Below are 18913 nucleotides of genomic sequence, written 5' to 3'. Positions count from 1 at the left end.
AGTAGATTGTCACAGCATTTGTCAGAACCTAAAGCAGAGAACATGAATACTGCCAAACATGTTCTTAGGTATCTAAAAGGTACAATTGATCACAAATTATGCTTCAAGAAATCAAGTCAACCCTTAAGGTTACTTGCTTACAGTGATTCAGATTGGGCATCTTCAGTGGAGGACAGAAGAAGTACAACTGGTTATTGTTTTAGTTTGAATAGGGATGGTCCACTCGTTTCATGGAAATCTAAGAAGCAACCCACAGTTGCATTATCCACTTGTGAGGCTGAATACATGGCATTGGCAGCTACAACACAAGAAAGTTTGTACTTAACTCAGTTGTTGAATGGTATGGACAAGAAAATTTATCACTGTACTAATATTCTTGAAGATAACCAGGGTGCTATTTCATTAAGTAAAGATCCTGTTCACCGACAAAGATCAAAACACATTGATGTCAAGTACCATTTTATTCGTACAATGGTCAATGAGGGTAAGGTTAACATTACATATTGCCCAACAGAGGATATGGTTGCAGATAATTTTACAAAACCAGCAACAAAGTCAAAGATCAACAAGTTCAAGCAATTCCTGTTTGGTAACTGATGTATTTAACATTTGAACACTCTGAACACAAGAAGTTACAATATGCATATTGCTTTAAAGTAATTTTCATACAAGATGTTTATTATTATGGGAGCAAGTGGGGGTGTTAGTTGTGTGCTCCCAATTCACGTGTTTTTGTCATGCTTATTAACGTTGTAAATACACACGAGTTCGTTACACCATTCCCTCGTAGAAATGTTGTTTCTTATGTCGCTTCTAAAGCCATTAAAATCACCGCACTTTCAATACAACGATGGCAGATCCAACAACCGTTACAGGAGACAGACAGAGACAACAATGGAGGAATTTGTGACAGAATTTGAGAAGTTGTACAATAAAACAAAGAAATACAAGATGGAGCTACCCAAACCAGTCCTCGCATTCAAACTTCTTGAGAGTGCTCAATTAGAGCACAAAGATCGACAATTGGTGCTTACTGCAGTGGACTATAAAGAACCTGATAAGATGTTTGAGCAAATGCAGAACTCCTTGAAGAAATTCTTTGGGCAACAATCAATGCCTCCACCTGAGGCCAAAGAAGGAGTGGCTGTCAAGACAGAGCCAACATTCCACAAGAGACAGCTTTCTTCACTGGAAGAGGGGGCTATAGAGGAACAGGGCGTGGAAGATATGGTTACAGACAGTCAGGTGCTCCAAATTATGAGAGACCAAACACTTCTGGAAGAGGTCGAGGCAGTAGAGGAGGTGGGCGAAATATGAGGGGCACTGCAAAACACCTTAACCCTATTGGCCCTGATGGTTATCCATTAAAGTGCAGTAGCTGTGAGTCAATCAGACATCTGCTGAAAGATTGTCCTGATTCTTATGAAAATAGGTGTTTAAGGCAGATGTTAAGGACGAAGAGGCTGTTTTGTTTACCGGTAATAAACAAATAGAGACAGAAGTTCTAATGAATGAGGCTGTGGGTGCTGCCATCCTTGATAGTGCATGTAGTTCTACCGTGGCTGGTTAGTCTTGGATGACATGTTATCTGGATATGCTTGATGAAGAGAAACAGGCCAGAGTGATGAGAAGTAAGAGTGACACGGTTTTCAAATTTGGTGGTGGGAAGCGCTTGAAGTCCATAGGAAAAGTCACAATTCCCTGTGAAATTGCAGGGGTTAAATGCCAAATAACCACAGATGTTGTAGACAGTGATATTCCCCTCCTCCTTGGTAAACCAGCAATGAAGAAAGCTAAAGTGAAACTTGATTTGGAGAATGATTGTGCCACAATCTTTGGAGAAACAGTTGAACTACAGTGTACCTCATCTGGGCATTACTGCGTCCCCATAGTTGAAACTACCATGCCCATTGGTGATACAGTTGAAGCTTTACTGTCAGTAGATGAGAGGAATACAGAAGAAAACAGAAAAAGAATTGAAAAGCTGCACAAGCAGTTTGCTCACCCGACTGCACAGAAGCTAAAATACCTGTTGGAAGATGCTGATGTGTCTGACAAGACAACTTTGGATTTAGTTGATGATGTTGTCTCTAAGTGTGAAGTCTGCAAGCAATACAAGAAGACACCATTAAGGCCTGTAGTTGGTCTACCTTTGGCCAAAGAGTTTAATGAAGTGGTGGCATTAGATCTCAAAGAGTGGAAGAGTGGCATATACTTTCTACATATTATTGATGTCGCAACATGTTTTAGTGTTGCTGGTGTTATTCGTCACAAGACCCCAAAAGTTATTATTGAGAAGGTGATGAAACTATGGATTGGAAGTGGTATGGGTGCACCCAAAAAGTTTCTCTCAGATAATGGTGGAGAATTTGCCAATGAAGAATTCAGAGACATGGCTGAAAACCTAAATATCAAGATATGGAATACTGCAGGATACAGTCCTTGGCAAAATGGCCTTTGTGAGAGAAATCATGCTGTTGTTGATAATTGTGTTGAGAAGATCTTGGAGGACTACCCCAACATGGATATAGAACTTGCTCTTGTGTGGGCTGTGAATGCAAAAAACTCATTGCAGATGGTGTACGGATATAGTCCCTATCAGCTGGTGTTTGGTAGAAATCCCAATCTACCGTCTGTACTGACTGACAAAGCTCCAGCTTTACATGGCACTACAGTGAGTGAAATCTTTGCAAAGCATTTAAATGTGCTTCATTCAAGCCGTAAAGCATTTATTCAAGCTGAAGCCTCAGAGAAAATCAGACGGGCACTCCGACATAAGATAAGAAGCTCTGGTGAAATGTACCAACCTGGTGACAAGGTGTTTTACAAGCGAGATGGTAGTACCAAATGGAGAGGACCAGGTAAAGTCTTGGGACAAGATGGTAAGGTGGTATTTGTTCGCCATGGTAGTGTGTATGTAAGGGTGCATCCCTGCAGATTAACAAGAGTTGGTGAAGAGTTCAACAAATCATCTGAAAGTGATCTCAGGCATGAGTTACCTAACGAAGGGAATGATGATGGTTCCCAACATGAATCAAAGAGTGAAGTTGAAGACATGCCTGTTCATCCAACGGTGGAGGAAGATGATAATGTTGACATTCCTCAAACTGTTACAGGAGATGATAATGAGGAAAGAGATGCTACCAGAAATCAACATCAAGTTTACCAGAGGAACAGAATACACTCTGTTCAAACACTACCAAAGGTGAAACAGAATATCACATACTTACCAACAGGTAAAGACACATGGATTGAATGTGAGATTGAAAGGAGATCAGGAAAGGCCACAGGAAAATACCGTAACTGGTTTTATGTGAAGAATAAAGATGGTTCAGATATTCAAGAACTTGATTTTGAAAGTGATGTGGAAGACTGGAAGGTAATAGAAGACAGTTCAAATGATGCAGACATTTCTAGCTCCAGGGAAGAGGCTAATGTAGTTTTCATACCAGTTCACAGGCATGAAGAGGCAGAAGTTAAACTGGCTAAAAATGAGGAGCTAACAAATTGGACGAAATTTCAGGTTTATGAAGAAATAGAGGACTGTGGACAGCCGGCAATCTCAACTAGATGGGTGATAACAGAGAAGTCAGTTGATGGTAAGAAGATTGCTAAAGCCAGACTTGTGGCACGTGGTTTTGAGGAGCAAAAATGTGTACAAGCTGACTCTCCAACAGTTTCAAAAGAGACTTTAAAGGTTTTCCTTGCACTTGCATCCACACACTCCTGGAGATGTCATTCCATTGATATCAAAGCTGCTTTTCTACAAGGTAATGAGATCAACCGTGAGATGTTTTTAAGACCACCTAAAGAGGCGAATGCTCATGGCAAAGTGTGGAAATTAAGGAAGTGTGTTTATGGTTTAAATGATGCTTCTAGAAACTGGTATTTCAGCGTTCGAGATGAACTTAACAAACTTGGATGTTCCCGTTCAGAAGTAGACTTGGCATTATTTTACTGGCATCATGGCGACAAACTTAGTGGTATGCTCATAATGCATGTGGATGATTTTCGATGGGCTGGAACAGAAGACTTTAAGAGAATTGTGGTAGATAAGATAAAGTCTGCTTTCAAGATAGGCAAAGAAGCAGAGGGAGCTTTTCGATACATTGGACTAGAGATTGCCCATGATGTAGATGGCATTGTGCTGACACAAAATTCCTACATAGAATCCATAACAGAGATCCCAGTTCCAGCAGCTAGAGTGGTACAAAAGGAATTTCTACTAAAACAAAGTGAAGTCACACAATTAAGAGGTGCCATTGGTCAGGTGCAGTGGGCATCCAATCAAACCAGGCCTGATATAAGTTATGATGCCCTGGAACTTAGTACTACAACAAAGGAACCGAAGGTGAAAGACTTATTACAGGCTAACAAGGTGATCAAAAAGATAAAGATGAGGCAAAGTCACATCCTATTCCCTAATCTTGGTGACCAAGAACAACTGAGGTTAGTTGTGTACTGTGATGCATCATATGCAAACTTACAAGATGGAGTGTCCAGTGCTGGTGGTCATATAGTGTTACTAAAGGGAAAAGACAACATTTCTTGTCCGTTAGCATGGCGATCTGGAAAGATTAGAAGAGTTGTAAGAAGCACTTTAGCAGCAGAGGCGCTATCAATGGCGGATGGCCTGGATTCAGCGTTTTGCCTTGGTTATCTTTTGTCAGAGGTGATTTTCAACAAACCCAAGAAAAACATGATACCCATTGATGTGTGCACGGACAATAAATCTTTGTTTGAGAACATTCACTCTACCAAAGTTGTGAGTGAAAAGCGTCTGAGGGTAGAGATAGGGAGTATCAAGGAGATGTTGCACAAAGGTGAACTTTCTAGAGTTACTTGGATTGAGAGCAGTGATCAGATTTCCAATTGTATGACAAAGCATGGTGCGTCTTGCAAGAGTCTCATGGACATCTTACAGATGGGAAACTTACAGTGTCATAGTGATTTACATTAGTGTCTCACCAGTTGATCCTTTTGTTTTTGAAAAGAAGAAAGGGGAGTTTTGTTAGTGTTGACTTTGTTTTCACCTCTTTCTACAGGATCACTGGTGGGGTTTTTGAGTGTTAGTGTTGGACTATATATATTATTAATCAAGCGAATATTCTAGTGAACAATCCAGTGAACAATCAAGTGAACCTTCGAGCGAACCTTCGAGCGAACCTTCGAGCGAACCTTCGAGCGAACCTTCGAGTGAACCTTCAAGTGAACTTTCAAGGGAACATTATGGTGAACTAGTGTATATACAAATAGTGAGTGTATTATATTAGCGTGTGTAAAGGAACTCAGAACAGTTTGTTTTTATTTAATTACCCTCTTTAACATGGTAGCAGAGCGAGGTTACTGAAATTAACACAATGGCGAATTATAAGACCCCACCAGTCTTTAGTGAAGCAAAACCATATTCAAGTTCAACAGTTTGTTTTTATTTAATTACCCTATTTAACACCTAGAAGGTGCTTCCATGATTCAGTACACGAACGATGAAGGCAGTGGCGTAGCCAGCGGGGGGGCAGGGGGGGCGGGAGCCCCCCAGTTGAAATGCTCGCCCCCCCACTTGCCCCCCCCAAATGGAATTTATTGACTGAGAAAAAAAACTTGAATGCACACTAAATATGTTGCTGGGCCTATGTGCATATTACCATTGTTTTTGTGCAATTTTTATTCTTTACCTTTTACCTAATTCTCTATCTGCGAAATTGGGTGGCCAAAATAAAAATCACTTCCATGGGAACATTGCCTTGAAAAAGAATTTGACCAAAGCAGCAGCGCAAAAAACGCCACTGTCTCTGTATTGTCAAATGTGGAAACGGGTTGGCAATTTCATTAAACGGTCTCCGCGGCACTCACAAGCGGAGGCTACGTTCAGTTTTATGTTCACATGATTATCCCTGATCCCTGGATTGTGTTCCGAAATGATTCACACGTGAGTGACGTGTATGGCAGAATGAATATCACAGTATTTAGAAACAATTTGCATTTTGACTGAAACTTACAAAATGTTTGCTACGCCTACGCGAACAATCGCGATGTGTTTCCTTAGGCACTTGAAAATTTTCCAAAGGGGAGGGGGACAGCCCCTCCCCTTAAACCCCTCCCCCATATCAGTCACGCAATAAATGTCCCCGATTTCAGTCACGAAAATATGGTCACCTTAATTTAGTCTGTCTGTAATAGGGCGCGAAATTCGTTGATAAGTTCGCAAACAGTCATCAGAATAGGCGAATTAACCTTCGCTAGACTGTTTGAGTGACCCCTAGAAAGTGCAAAAGAAGGGCCCAAAGGGGGAATGATAACATCTTTTGTTGATTGGGGGGGGTGGTTACACTCCCAGGCAAGTCAGATATCATGCTGATCATCTTTGAATACTGACAGAAAGAGCATAGTCTATTCAGATTTTTAAAGAGAATTATCGATGACTTTTTCAGTGATCTGTTTTATCGTTAATAATACCTATGTGGAAATAACATAAAACGTCAGCTAACTAGAGTGACCATCTGTACCCTACATTGCTGACACAATACCCGATTTGCCACGGTTTGTCATGCAAACTGTTTGGTATGTCTTTTGTACTAGCTTAGTCTGCCCCACCAATCAGACCCTTCGCCCCCCCCCCCCCCTTTGCCCCCCCAGATGGAAAAGTCTGGCTACGCCACTGGATGAAGGTAATTCAAGGCCTGTTACTAATACTCATGTTAGAGCATTACTGTGACAAGAAAGTATACATAAATTCAATACTATACTACTACTAGTTTGCCTTAGACTAGAAGTGATTAACGTAGCACCCATGAAGGATAGATCGACAGCTACTATATACTGGTATCTGTTATTTTATGATGCCATTTATTTCATGTTTTATTTGTCATGAAACAAAGAAATCAACACCAGTGTGGGTTCGATAGGCAGACTAACGTTAGGCCTATCAATATTTAATGTCGGCCTATGGTCTAGCCTCTAGTCATGGATTAATTTGTCAAAACAGGGCCTAACTAAGCCCAGAGCATGTCTCTATGGCTGCTGGTAGTACTGGCACACACACAAACAAATGTAGCGTGTAATGTAGCTTATATACAGTCCACTTAGTATATAGGCCTAGGCAATGCTACAGTATTGCCTAGTCTCAGATCCCTTCTTGTATTTTGTACACCTAACAAAGCGAGTTGGCATATGTAAGTTTCCAGCATGGCACTCAATTTAGTTGCACCTATAGTCTTATTACAGCTCTTTAAAAATTTGGAATAAAATATTTTATATCAAAACATCTTGCTTGGTTTATTTTACTTTGATGCATGTATGGGGAGGTCTTCTTTTAGTTTTAGTATGGGAAATCCTGTCAAGTAGCATTGCATGTGTTCTCAAACCTTTGTAGTGTGTGGGTTTGTAACTATGCCCTACCAAGCTCATGGTTCCAGACTTACACTGAAATAAATGGAATATCAGATGGCTTATTAGTCAGTTGAGTTCCAGTGTAGACAATTAATGTGAGTGTGATCGACAGAACAATTCAAAATACTGTATCAACCAAACAAATTTGGTTTTGATTTATTGCAGATGAAAGTGCAGGCCCATCGGCGCAAAAGACAAGGATATTTGCGGTGCTTCCTCTACAGAGGTTTCTCTGGTACAATCAAGACTCAAGTTTTCGAAAGGAAGAAGATCTGTTCGCGGGCAGACAGAACAGCTGTCTTAGTGTCTGACACGAGATGCTGAAAAATGGCTCAAAGAAACTGCTGGACAGAGATGTGATGAAAGGATGACAATGCTATTGCCCAAGACATTCTGTCTGCACATAACAGAGGAAGACTTCTTCTTCCTAAACAAGTGGCTTTGGGTGTTGGTCATGTTGACAGTGACGAGGAAGTAATATAACTCAGAAAGGATTGTTTGTGTAACCAAAGCATAACCTGGTCAATGTTTTGTTGTTGTTTATTTTTATCATTTTCTTTCATTTTCCAATTTTGCTTTATTCATTTGATCGTTTCCGTTCTTTTTCTTATTTTGTTTTAATCATTTGACAATGAATAACTTACTTTGGTAGATTGAGGAGTTCCCTAAAGTTTCACTTTTTTGCTACTACTACAGGGCAACAGTTTGTGGCAGGTAGCCCTGTGTGACCTTTGTCATTTTGAACATAGTAATTGTTTTGTGTGGCCCTTGTTTTCTAGGAAAACATGTACTGGCTCTAAGCCTCCATCTATTTTGAGAACTGTGGGAGAAATAGACAGTTTAATAGCTATTTTGTTTAGGTAGGAATATTCTTGGTGATGGATGTGTATCTACAAATTTATTTAAGGACACTGATGAGACCCATTTATAAGTTTAGATTCGGGGGTTAAGTAATGTGCCTGGTAATTATTTAGTAACTTAATTGACAGCTGATAGGTCAATGGGCCCAGATACCAGGGAGTGAACAGCAAGCTGGTCTAGAGCCGTCCAGTGAGCAAACCTACCCCAGAGACGTCCCCCAACAGAGTGAACCCTGATCGAAGTAAGCCAAGGAAGTAATTATATTTTGCGACTCTTTATTTGGTTGACCCGCGCCACGATTGTGTTCTAACTTAGGACTTTTAGGCATTTTATTTTCAAATAAGTTCAGTGGATTTCGTGTTAGACGTAACAGCTCTGATAAGATCTGTTAGTTACCTATTTATATCATTTAACTTTTTCTTTAAGTTTATGTGACCCCATTGTTTTTAATACAAGATTCATGTGCATAGTAAACCTACTATATATTCCTTATGTTTATTTTTGTGTGAGCGTTACGCCTTTTCAAGTTGTCCCCACGATCTCAGAGTCATCCGGTCCTACTCTCATGGGAAGGTGCTACTTGTAATTTTCCCAAACCTAAAACATATATTTTTGCATGGTCACTGCGTTTTTGACCAGTTACATTTGCGTTAAAGGTGAGTCTCGAGGCAGACTTCAGGAGACGGACAGTGTTTAAAAATGCATTTGTTCAAATTATGTTTAACACAATATAAATTTGTTGTTTTCGAAAATAACACTGCTTTAAGAATCCAACAACTCTTAAAATATTCTTCGGACATTCCTCTTTTACTTCAGCCAATTAAACACATCCTGGTTCTTAATACTGTGTTTAATTATTTTATCATCTTGCTGTTACAAGGAACTGCTCTGTTCAATTGTCGTACAGTACAACGTATAAGAATGACGTTATTTGTTTATTGTTTACTCTTTACATAACACCTCTCTTAGCACCCAACAACTGTTAAAATGTTCTTCAGACGTTCCTATATAGCTTTCAACCAACATTACCTGGTCCTAAGTACTGTTAGTGCAAGAACATTTAAATTAAGTTATCATCTTGCTGTGACAAGAAACTGCTCTATTTTCATTATCTTACAACGTATACCAGTGACGTCATATGTATATTGTTTACTCGTAAAATAACACCTCTCCTAGCACCCAACAATTCTTTAAATATCATTTTTATATCGCTCCATTACTTTCAACCAACACATCCTGTTTCTAAATAAGTGCAAGAAAATTTAAATTATGTCGTTTCCATGTTGCTGTTACAAAGAACTCCTGAGTTTTAATTGTCAACTAACCTATAACAGTGACGTCATATGTTTATTGTTTACTTGTAAAGTATTACCTCTTTTAGCATCCAACAACTCTTCAAGTATTCTAAGGACATTTCTTCACATCATCCAACCAAGTTCTAAATAGGTTTAGTAACATTTGAAAGCTATTATCATGTTGCTGTGAATAGTCGTTGCTGATTTTTTAATTTAGCCCACACTTCATAGTGAGGTAATTTGTTCTTTACCCGCAAGATAACATCTCTCCAAGCATCCAACAACTCCTAAGATAATCTCAGGACATCCCTCTATACCTGTCAACAAAAATATCTTGGTTCTAATAAGTTCAAATGCATTTAAATGCCGTTTTCCTGTTGCTGTAACAAGGAACTGCTTTGTTGTAATCGTCGTACACCCTATAAGAGTGACGTCATTTGTTTGTTGTTTACTCGAAAAATAACAACTCTCCAATCATCCAACATCGTGAAAAATGTTCCTAGGACATCCCTCTACAACTTCCAACCAACAAACCTTGGTACTAAATATGTGCAACGAAAGTCGTTTTTTAAGCACATTTTGAGGCCTGCCCCGATGGACTATAGGGAGTTGTAAAACCAGAATGCAAAATGCATTGAGGTTTCGATGACTTCAATGCACTAGACAAGTTCTGCTTGTTAGTATAACCAGAACTAGCTGTTACAATAACACTATGGCATGCTAACACAGTCTATACGTGGTTATACACACCTCCATCAAAAACAGTAGGGTTATTGTACTCAATGTTATGAATCCGCACACCAAGTATTACAAACCAAACCAAATCTCTAATAACTTCGCACATTAAGGTTGCAGAGGAGTCCACTTATGGACAATTTAGATTGGAATATGCCCACGAAACTTCAAAGAATCAACTTGAAAGAAGCTAATACAGGTCACTAGAGGTCAACCTGAGGTCAAAGGTCACCCAAATGCAGGTCTACTATTGTATTACAATAGTGTAAATCCCAACCTTGATGGACAATTGGTTCTCAAGTTATTGCAAAAATACTAGTTTTTGACCCCTGATTGACCTTTGTTGACATTGGATCACATGACTGTTATATGTTTTGAAACAATCCCTTACCCCATTCACAACTAGTCCCAAAATATCAACCTTGTCGGACCCTGTCAATGGTAGTTTCACAAATTATTGAGAAAAACTAGGCCAACATTACAGCCAACTCCATGAAGTGAAGGCAAATCTCAAGTTCACAGGTGCTTGACCTAGTTTCTCCTTGGCAGCTGGCCAAGAAATGTTTTGAAATTCGTGGTACCTGTGCAACTTACAGATCCAACCAGAACTACCAATGATCTACAAATATTTTCTGGCGAAGGCATGCTTCGCCATTCAAGTGCACTATTCCATCAAAATCACATCAACTCTTTAGCAAAATATCCATACGGATGAGTGACAAGTGTTGCAGTAGCTCTAGCACTTTTATATATCTATGGTCTGCAAGCAAGCCTTGGAAGACACTGTAACACACACACATGTATGTAGCTATGTACATAGCAATTCAGGACTTCTAACGACACACTTAAGTCAATGGGGATATTGTCGCGAGTTCAGATTCAAATCTATGGATGCCCGTAAGATCATTTTCAATTGTCAATAGGCTCCCCTATTCTTATAAGGCGAATCGCCCATGTCATCTACTTATAGGCTGGACGATGGGAGATACCGTATATTATGAAAAGGTTTTTACAAGTTGACCCCTGGTGACCCTAAATGACCTTCGACATCCACCAAAAACAATAGGCTTTTTGTACTTAATGTGGTCAACATACATACCAAAAATGAAATCAATCCAAGCTTTGCTTCTTGAGATATCATGTTTACAAGCTTTTCACTATTTGACCCCTGGTGACCCCAAGTGACCTTTGACCTACACCAAAAACAATAGGCTTCATGTACTAAATGTGGTACTTCTACAAAGAAAATATGAGATCAGTCCAAGCTTTGTTCGTTGAGATATCATGTTTACAAGCTTTTCACTATTTGACCCCTGGTGACCTTAAATGACCTCTGACCTACACCAAAAACAATAGGCTTCTTGTACTCAATAAGGTACTCCTATGTACCAAATATGAGAACTGTCCAAGCTTCCCTTCTTGAGATATCGTGTTTACAAGCTGGGCGTCACAAACGCACACACACACACGCGCACGCACGCACGCACACACACGCATGATTGCAAAGGTTACGATTATCATCGAAACCAAAAAGCGTACAGACCAGGGAGTTGTTATGGAAACTTCCGGTACAGACAAAGTAGCAGTATACATCTTTACAGACCAAAATGGACACCAATGAAATGGGACAAACAGAGTCCGAATTAGAAGCATTAGATTTAACTGAATTCTTCGATTGAGAAGAATTTGAGAAGCTATCTGAGAGCAAGAATGATATGAATAGGGACGCAGCATTTTCGGTTTGAGAGTGTAAACTTCCATCAACTAAAAATTTGTTTCGGTGCAACTGCAGTGAAAGATGCAGGTGGACTGCGAACAAAAAACGCTGGAGTGGATTTGTTCCTCTTACAAAGGTACGAGTAGAAACCAGACATTAATTAAGTACTTGCAACTGCAATTGATGAGATCCAGCATGCGCCTTTAATTGGCAGGTTTAGCCTAGGCACGAGTGTCCCTAACTGCATATTTCTTTACTTCATTCATCATTACTAGGCCTACACTACAGTATGTTGCTCGGTGTAGGCTAATGTTAGTCCCGTTGTTCCTAAATTTAGCGATATGCGAATCTAGGCTATGCATTGTTTTGGACTAGCCTACTCTTTATGGTCTTTTATTCACTGAGGCCTAGACCCTATGTCAGTTAACTTGGAATTGGAAATATGGTTTCCTGATTGTAGTGGCGTAGCTACGGGAGGCGTGGGGGGGGGCGACAGCCCCTCCATGAAAGCTTGTCGCCGACCCAGTCTCCTCCCCACTGGGATATTGGGTGTCGAAAAAAAAAATTACATGTGCGAAAAATATATCATTGGTCTGAATGGTCTCGAATCTCCGTGATGACCACTCATGAACGACCCTTCGACCGCGGACCAGGAGTAGGCTATAGTTGCTGAGTGTAGTTTACTGACAAAATGCTCTAACATACGGCAGTATTTAATTTAACGGCACTTATTTCTGTTGTACGAAACTCTTTCCAAGAACTGTACAGGGTTTTCGATCTATTTTTTCGAAAACATGAGCCTCACAAAGATACCACAGGGATTGTGATGAAGCGCATGTACTTCAACAGGTCAACACCCATATAAACTTCTGACGTGTTACAATGGCGATGAGACATATTTATTCTTCGTTTATCTGCAAATTAGCAAGGCCCGGAAAGGGTCATTTCCGGCGATCTAGGAAATATCTTTACTCAAAAAAATTCTGTTGTGGCGCTCCGCTTAGATAGTGTCGAAAGCGTCTCTACAGGCCATTCTCGCCCCCCTGACCAATACCCCTAGCTCCGCCACTGCCGGCCAATCAGTCTATCACCCTAATAATATTTCAGACACGATCTTTGATGTCAGTTTGACATATAGTTCGGTCATTTCAGTTTGTTACTTGGCTGAAAGCCCAGTCAATCTTTCTTGATTTTCCACGCGCAATTTGCAGATTTGTCGAAAAATGTCAATGCCGGTGTCAAACTCACAAAAGATATATCATGATATTTCAAAGTAACTTACCAGATTGTTTTTTTTTTCTATATCACTAAACTATTTGATAGCCATATCAAAACATGGGATCTCAAAATAAAGGATGTTGAGAAAACTTTAGAGTAGCTTAGAAGGCCTGGGAAGTGTCATTTCCAGAGATCTAGGAGGCCATTTTAGCTTAAAAAAATTGGTACGCTGCACGCCGACCTGTGGTGGCGCTCCGCTTAGATAGTAACAAGAAAATGCTCAAGCCCCCAAAAAAATGTTCAAGCCCCCCAGCACCCCCCCTGAAAAAAATCCTGGCTACGCCACTGCCTGATTGGATAGGCCTACTGCTGGGCCATCTAAAAATCTGTGGAAAATATAGGTTACAAGTTATAATTGTGTGGCATGGTGGGCTTGTAAATGTAACTTTGCTTTTGCTGCAAATAGTTTAGTTTGCCTGCTCTATGCTTGCTACATTAAAATTTAGTAATATTTGTAGGTGCAACCATTACGAAGGTGTATTAATTATTAAACCTTTACTATATATGATAAAAGATAAGCCCCATATTGAAGTTGTTAATATGACAGTGTAGGGACCAATCCAATTTCCGCACAGTTTCAGGATCTCCTAGAGCTCAGGCAGTAAGGATGGTGGTCTCACCGTCTTTATCTTTACCTTTGCAACATGGCATGGAACGATCCCAAATAACACAATACTTATCTCACCTCCAAGTAATGAAACTTTTATTAGTTGGTTGTTAAAAAATATCTATGAATCTGCTCCACATAAGAGTTAATGACAGTTAAACCTTACGTTGGTATTGGTATTTATTTAACTGCAAAAGTGTTTTTTTTTAACCCAAATTTCTGCATTCATGAGGTATAGTTCTCATAGTTTGAAATCAATGAGTAAATTCGGAATGTTACATTCAGTTGGAAATGGACTCTTTAAAAATCTATATTTAATTTAATTTTTCTTGTAGAAACCTCTTCTCAAACATCAGAGAGGACTGGAATGGAGAGTGGACCCTCACTAGAAGCCACATCTGGCACTACCACCAATATAAGTAAGTTTAAATTCTTTGTGGAATTTCCAAACTTTAATTATTGGTGGAGTTCAGGAGCAAGAAGTTAACTTTAAGAATGATTTGAAGGAAAGTTTACATTCTTTGGTCACAATGTCCAACACAGAATATATAGTGATGTAATTTATTTGATTCTACTACAAAATTAGCAGCTCAATTCAAGTGAACCATTGTTCCCTACAATTGTTGCTATCACACAGTCACAAAGTGCACTGGGTTGTGGAATCATAGGGAGGGTACCTCATAGCACCTTCTATATTACTTATATATTATTTATATAGTTATATTTCTGTTCTCTACAACTTTGCAATCAAGAAGCATATGATTTGAGTAAAGAAATATCAACAAACTTCTGCAATGTCACAAAATTGCACTGAGCACTGGGGTGTGGAATCATGGAGAGGGGGAGGGCTTGTTTCTTATATCACCCTGCCCATAATGAAAGGTCTGCTTGGACCCAAAGGCAAACAAATGCATACTTTTGAATATGAATTTTCTTTCAATATTGAAACATGCTGCAGAATCTTTTTCTTTTTTTTTAAGGGATGGAAAATACTTTCAAGTCATACAATTAATATCTGGTGTCTGTAATATTGTGAAAAAATAGCTTCTTCATTGAAAACTGTCATAACTCTTTCATTTACAGGAATGCAGTATCCCACAAAGAGGTTTAGGAAGGCTGATGCTTCAGTGCTTGCCATAGATTTTATTGAAGCTGCCATCAACGACAAATTTGAAGATGAAATCTTCAAACTGAAGACCCCACTCACATCAATTGTCAATTCAGATATCAAGAATAGTGAAACTATATAAAAGATGCAAAATTGTGTAAGTTTGCTGCAGACACTGTAGAACAATTATGGTCGATCATCAAGAAAATAAGAGGGACCACATTTTCAGATCAAGTGAAGGGCGAAATGTGGCATGAATTCAACAAGTATAGGTCAATGGACAAAATACTAAGAAGATGGCAGAAGCTCCTAAATGAGGTCAATATTTAAAAGGAAGCAAAAGAAGAAATATTCCTTTTACAGCTTGCCCTGGAAAAGATGTTTTCCTCCCTATTAGCAACCATGCTGGAAAGTGACATGCCAGTAACTACCATAGAGGTATATCCCCTGAAGCAATGACTCAGACAGAGGAACAGGCATTGCGGTACTGTGCTGGTTATGTACCATAAATACATTTTTTTAAATACAATCAAATTCAAAGCAATGAAGTTGCTGCTCAATATGTAACAAATTTATTTTTGTGGTCTCAGGATGAAAGCCTAGCTGCAGACTCATTTCTGGATTATTGAAATGAGTGGATTAAAATACAGAATAGAGGTGGCTTATTTTGAGTCAATAACAGTGTATTTCTTTTTTACACTCATGGAAGGAATTGCAAGGACAACTGTTAAAACTAAAAATATTGTGTGCTTACAAGATGTAAACCTGCAAAGTTTATTAATGATAAAATCTAAGGTAATTGGTAACTGGTGTCTATGTGGAATACTTATTGTGAAGTTCTTCCTCAGGAAGCTAGTTCTAAACTTCGTTCTGAGGTCATGATATCTTTCCTCCAAATGAGATGTGAATCTTTTATGAAAGTATATGTAAAGATTAATAAGCAAACAACAGACCAAATATTTTAAAAATCTGACAAAAGTTTAGGGAAGTAGAACCAGAAAGTCAAAAGACTTAGTGATTCCTTGCCCATATGATAATAAACTTTAGGTAGAAGATTTTCTAACGATCTGAAATGCTGAGCAGAAATGGCAAGTCTTGCAGAATTGAGTAATGCATATCTATGCAAAGAGGGCTGAAGGTCAAACAAACTTTACTTCTGTTTAATTCTACTTATTCTGACTATAACCAACAATTGACCTTGAATGACCTTTGACCTCCATGAAAAACAATAGGGATTATCTGCTCATCAAAGGCTACCAACATACCAAGTTAAAGTTCATGAAACTTTTCTTCTTGAGATATTGTTTTCACAAGGTTTACAGCCTTTGACCTCTGGTGACCTTAAATGACCATTAGCCTCCATGAAAAACACTAGGGATCATCAGCACACCAAAGGCTACTAACATACAAAGTTTAAGCAACTTTTACTTCTTGAGATATCGTGTTTACACGGTTTTCAGACTTTGACCTGTGGTGACCTTTGACCTTCATGGAAAACATGAAAAACCATGTCGGACCCCATCAGTTGGAGTTTCACAAGTTATTGCCCCCAAGAGCCATAATTGACCTTTGGTGACCTTGGATTACAAAACGGTTATTTAGTAAAACGTGCACCTACTTCATTCACAATATGTCCCAATACCTCAGCCATGTCAGACTTCGTCTCTGGAAGTTGTTGCAAAAATTAACATAAGTGGACAGTTTTCTGCCCATAAGCAACCTTGAATGACCTTGGATGGTGATACGTTTTTATGAAAAATGTTCCCCTTGATGAAGTGCACTCCATCCTAAAATTGTTATGCACTCCAATGTAGATACACAATTTTATTGCTAAAAAGGTATCAAATCCAACAGTTGGCACCTCATAACTTAAGAACCAGGTGTCCGATCGAAGTGGGAGTTAGTTTCGTCTATAGAGCAAACAGAGCTCTATCATATATAAAAATATTGACAAACATTTTTTTCTTTGCCCTGTATCTCCTAAAATGAGCATATCTATAAAAAAAAACATGTCAGACCCTGTCAATGGGAGTTATTGTTTTCAGCCTTTGACCTCTGGTGACCCCAAATGACCTTTGACCTCCATAAAAAATAACAGGGATCATCTAATCACTAAGAGTTACCAACATACTATGTTTAAAGCTTAAGTCAACTTTACTATTTGAGATATCATGTTTACATGGTTTTCAGCTTTGGACCTCTGGTGACCTCAAATGACCTTGGCTCCTATGAAAAACCAAAGGGATTACCTGCTCACCAAGGGCTATCAGCACACTAAGTTTAAAGTTCAAGCATCTTTTACTTCTTGAGATATCGTGTTTACAAGTTTTTAACTTTTGACCTCTGGTGACCCCAAATGACCTTTGACCTCCATGAAAAATAAAAGGGATCATCTAATCAATAAGAGTTACCAACATACTATGTTTAAAGCTCAAGTCAACTTTACTATTTGAGATATCATGTTTACATGGTTTTCAGCTTTTGACCTCTGGTGACCTCAAATGACCTTTGCCTCCCATGAAAAACCATAGGGATTACCTGCTCACCAAGGGCTAGCAACACTAAGTTTAAAGTTCAAGCATCTTTTACTTCTTGAGATATCGTGTTTACAAGTTTTTTAACTTTTGACCTCTGGTGACCCCAAATGACCTTTGACCTCCATGAAAAAACAAAAGATATTACTTGCTCACCAAGGGCTATCTACACACCAAGTTTAAAGTTCATGCATCTTTTACTGCTTGAGATATCATGTTTACATGGCTTTCCGCCTTTGACCTCTGGTGACCCTAAATGACCTTTGACCTCCTTGAAAAAGAGTTGGGATCATCTGCTATCCTAAGTCAATCCCCAATCTAATTTTCAAGTTGAAGCATCTTGTACTTCTTGAGATACCGTGTTTACAATTTATTTCCGCCTATGACCTCTGGTGACCTCTCAAATGACCTTTGACCTCCATGAAAAAAAGATAGAGACCATCTACTCACTAAGGGCTACCCACATACTAAGTTTGAAATTCCAAAAACTTTTACTCCTTGAGATATTGTGCTTACAAGGTTTTCAGACTTTGACCTCTGTTGACCTCAAATGACCTTTGAACTCCATGAAACATAGGGATCATCTACTTACTAAGGGCTACCTACATACCAAGTTTGAAGTTCATCCAACTTTAACTTCTTGAGATACCGTGTTTACAAGCAAAGCGTCACATACGCACACACACGCACACACACACACACACGCCATCACCATCGCATAGATTCCTTTCGGCCTTCGGCAAGGAATCAAAAACCTTTGTTTTAATTGTTTGAATAGTCCTAAAGCATGATTGGGGAGAGGGGCAAAAGGCTGAACATTTTACATCAAGTTGTATTCCAATTGTGACAGATCATTTGTCATGCTGAAACTTACACTAAAAAGTTTTGTGAAACCAGTAATGATAATTTAACACTCAATTTTTAAAGGTTTACCCCTCTTTCAAATTTTGAGTAGGTGGATTTAAATATCAAGGTCTGATGAAAGGGAAAGGGGGGAAGGCAGGATCCTCGGTTAACAAACCTAGGGACAGTGATAACTAACCGATATGTTTATCTCATTCCATATCTTGTTCATTAATTCTTTTTATTTCTTTTGTCCATTTTGATAATTTTGTGTACAAGTTTTATGTTAACAATGAAGACTTGACAACATCATTGTAAATCACATTCTTGTTTTGTGCACTTTCTTTTCAAAGCCAGCATGAAGCATGCATTGGTATCACTGTAAGATGTGTTTCATTACAAATTTAAAACAGAATTCAATAAAAGCAATGAAGATAGCATCATGAACACTACTTTTCCAAGAATAATTTATACATCATTCTGATCATACCCAGGGTGTACTCATACCCACATGTCAATATTGTGTAAGAGGTGCACTTTCCAAAA

At 38.9% G+C, this 18913-nt stretch overlaps 1 protein-coding gene and 1 long non-coding RNA gene across 3 annotated transcripts in view; one reads left to right on the top strand and one right to left on the bottom strand.

Moving 5' to 3' along the window:
• LOC139979197 (uncharacterized) overlaps positions 1-18278 on the top strand; it is a 75456-nt gene extending 57178 nt beyond the window's left edge. The window contains exons 3-4 of the mRNA XM_071989951.1: positions 14218-14301; positions 14966-18278. The gene's annotated coding sequence lies outside the window, so the exon portion shown is untranslated. The remainder of the gene's footprint in view (positions 1-14217; positions 14302-14965) is intronic.
• The window catches only part of LOC139979217 (uncharacterized), a 56858-nt gene that overhangs the window by 25848 nt on the left and 12097 nt on the right, over positions 1-18913 (bottom strand). The window lies entirely within an intron of this gene.

This window comes from Apostichopus japonicus, chromosome 13 (genome assembly GCF_037975245.1).
Source record: "Apostichopus japonicus isolate 1M-3 chromosome 13, ASM3797524v1, whole genome shotgun sequence".
Taxonomy (NCBI): Eukaryota; Metazoa; Echinodermata; class Holothuroidea; order Aspidochirotida; family Stichopodidae; genus Apostichopus; species Apostichopus japonicus.
This window is presented reverse-complemented; position numbering and strand designations above follow the sequence as displayed.